Below are 3,612 nucleotides of genomic sequence, written 5' to 3' on the forward strand. Positions count from 1 at the left end.
ATATATATATATATATATATATATATATATATATATATATATATATATATATATATATATATATATATATATATATATATATATATATATATATATATATATATATATATATATATATATATATATAATATGACATACACCCACACACCTGCACTATTTTTTTTGTTTTTATAGATCGACGTCGGCGCCGCCAGACTAGCACCTAGCGCCTACTACAACCATGGCATAATCATTTTTGTCCTCCGTTAATAAAATCATTAAAATAACGTTAAATACGAAGATATTTCGATCTTTTTTTTTACAAAGTGGGTTGACCCACTATATATTTACTTTATTTTTTTAAAATCCTTAATTGAAGATCGAAATGCTCTTGTATTTAAGTGCATTTAAACGGTTTTCAAAAAAAAAGTGTATTTAAACGAATTTGCTGATAAAGGACCAAAAAAGGTTATGCCACAATAATACTAGGACCAAGGGAGATGTTCCGGAAAAAAATTATTGAAAGTAGAATAACACCTATAAATTTAGGATAAAAATGGAATTAACTCATCAATTTGAAATATTGTAGGTACAAAATCTCTAAAGAAAATTATGTTTTAATACTTGTTGAGTAAGCACTTCAAAATGTAGTATTGACTTCATCATCCATGTAAGAGTGTAAACCAGGACACCGAGTGCCACTAGACCACAAGGTCTTTGGCATATTTTTAATATACTAAATATTCATTTTAAATGTATTAAAAATTCATTTTTAGTTATTATTAAAATGAACATGGGATACACTAAAAATAAACATTCAAGTATTAAAGATAGACTTATTTCAGTGATTCATGTTATAATGATTGACCAACTACTCCAATAAGCCAAATTAAATAAATACTCGAGTTGTGTGACCCATTTGTACATATATATGCAATTCGAAATGCATGTTGTTTGTGAATTTTGATCACAAGATTGTGCGTAAAAATATTGTGAAATTTCATGTAAAACTAGAATGGAGTGAGCAAAATTCGTGTTGAATTCATGCTTGCATGATTGCTGTGTTTATTATTCATATATATTACAAGCATGACTATTTGTCTTACTTTTAAATGTATGTTAGATGTTGTTTCTTTCATTGTTTTGTATGGCAAGAAATGAAAATCGATTTGTGTTTGCTTTTTTAATTAATGTCTAATTGAGAAATTGGAGGAAACCAAAGAAAACGAAATTTAAACTGACCAAGAAAAACATGATGTAGTGTGCTTAAATCCTTCAAAGTAAATTTTTGTAACAATAAGTTTATAAACTGGCTAAGGAAAACATTATTATTCCTAGTGAGAGTTATATCATTTACTAAATCATAAAATAAATCAGCACACCAGGAGTAGCATACACAAACAAAGAAAGTTCTCTTAAAACCAAACTTAATTAGAAAAGATGATAGCTCAAGGTACCAAGCTCACCGAGCTTGCTTCAAGTCATACAGAGCATTTTTTAACTTATAGATGTAGTTAGGCTGACTAGAATCAACAAAACCTAGGGTTGCTCCATAAAGACCTCTTCATTTAATGTCCCATTTAAATAAGCATTGTTAATGTCAAGCTGGAGACCACCCTGGAGACAACGCAATTGTAAACACAACCCGGATAGTTACTTGTTTCATAACCGGACTGAAGGTCTCAAAGTATTCTGATGAGTTGTGGTTTTCGCGGGAGGTGGAAAGGTGTAAGGGTTAAAACGGGAAGAAGTTCCCGAGTATCGTTCTCAAAAGGGAGTCGGTAAGCAAGGGATTAGTCACAAGAGCGCCTATTTTTCAAAAGCTAGTCCTAACAAGATGGTTGTGTATGTCATTCTAAAGATGTCTAAAAACAAAGCTAAAGGGTTGTAAAACAATTTATGGGAAGGAGGATTCGGACTAACTCACTAACCTAGCACACACGTAATCTCTTGATTTCCTAAAGTACCAGGGCTTGAAATCACTCATAGGACTCATATGAGACAAGGTCACTCACACCACCGCCACTCTCGTGGTCAATGGACTCACTTCTTAGACCGTAATGTCATCCTTGTGATCACAAGGCTAGAAGAGACATTTTGACAAACACGTTATGTGCCTCTTGTCTTCCACTCTCCCTTTTCTCAAAGGTGAGAGGGAAATGTGGTTGGTGAGGTATTCAAGCAATCCCTATTCTCGTAGATGAAAGCTTTCTACCCTAACTCTCTAGTGCAACTGGCCTAGTTGGCGTAGAGGTCAAACAAACACCCCAAACCACAATCAAAACATCCAATAAGCATCATTCTACCCTAGATATATGATATGAGAACTCAAGAAACAACATGCATGTTCAATTAGTCCAAATCCACAAGGTAACTAACCACACATCTCTAAACTAGACATCATCAAAGCAATTGAGCAAATCTAAACAACTAGAAGCAAATTCAAATCACAAATCAAAGTACAAATCAATTCAACAAATCAAATCAACTCAACAATCAATTCACAAACTAAGAATTGAATAACAAAAGTAGAAATTGGAATATTACTTGGATTGAAATGGAGTTCTTCAAACAATCTTGATCAATTGAAAGTTGATGTGCATAATCTTCTCCAAATCTAGCTAATTGACTTGAAATTTGAATGGAATTGAAGTCTGGAATTGGAGAGAATTTTGACCTAAATCTAGAGAGAGAAATTCTAAACTAGACTAAGATGGAAAAATGAGTGGGATCCCCTGGAAAAATGGCTCTATTTCCTTTTTGATCATCGGTCCACATGTTTTGCCTTGGGCTTGAAAGCTTAGGCAAGTCTAATATATTCATCAATCATATTATGATTAAATACATAATATTTTGATCTTCTTAAAAAGTTTTAAAAACTCTATCCTATAAAAAAAAATGGTATATAATCATTACTCCCAACCAATCAAAATAAGTTTTACAAACATTTTCACAATCCTAAGGAATCGAGGTGTGGGGTCCTTGAGTGTGAGGGATCTTGTCTTTTGTGAGCAATGACAAGTTTTACAAACCCTCTTTTACTATAAATATAATAGATTTTGAAATGGGATAAAAAAAATATTTCATACAAGGGAAGAAAATTAAAACTATAATAGAATTTAAATGACAAGCACCTTGTGCTCAGACGGCATGTAGTGTCACTTCTATATGAGGATCATGAGATTGAGCCTCAGTGGAGGTGATATTGACTACGATTAATCTTTTTAAAATTTGATTTTTTTTGAGTTGGATAATCCAATTACCATTTTTTTGGATCAAAAATGAGGGCCATTTTTTTTGATCAAAAATGAGGGGGGGGGGGGGACCCTGAGATTGAGACCACATTAGGAGGTCACCTCACTCTACGACATTGCGTGACACGCAAGAGGTCATTGTTGTATGCCTCTTCACACTCTGGTGGGCAGGACGAGAATTCTCTCCATTCCACCTTCTGAATATTGTCCAGTAAAGCTAAGGCATTCGCACTTCTCTTTTGCTCCCGATATATATTTCGGATGGAGATGCTCCAGTCCCTCGCACACCAGCAAACAGCTTCGTTCACAAGGTCCCGGGCAATGCCCGAAGATCTCTTTCTCCCGAATCCACGTAATGGCCTCTTTAGCATCAGTTGTA

Source organism: Ipomoea triloba, chromosome 13 (assembly GCF_003576645.1).
Source record: "Ipomoea triloba cultivar NCNSP0323 chromosome 13, ASM357664v1".
NCBI lineage: Eukaryota > Viridiplantae > Streptophyta > Magnoliopsida > Solanales > Convolvulaceae > Ipomoea > Ipomoea triloba.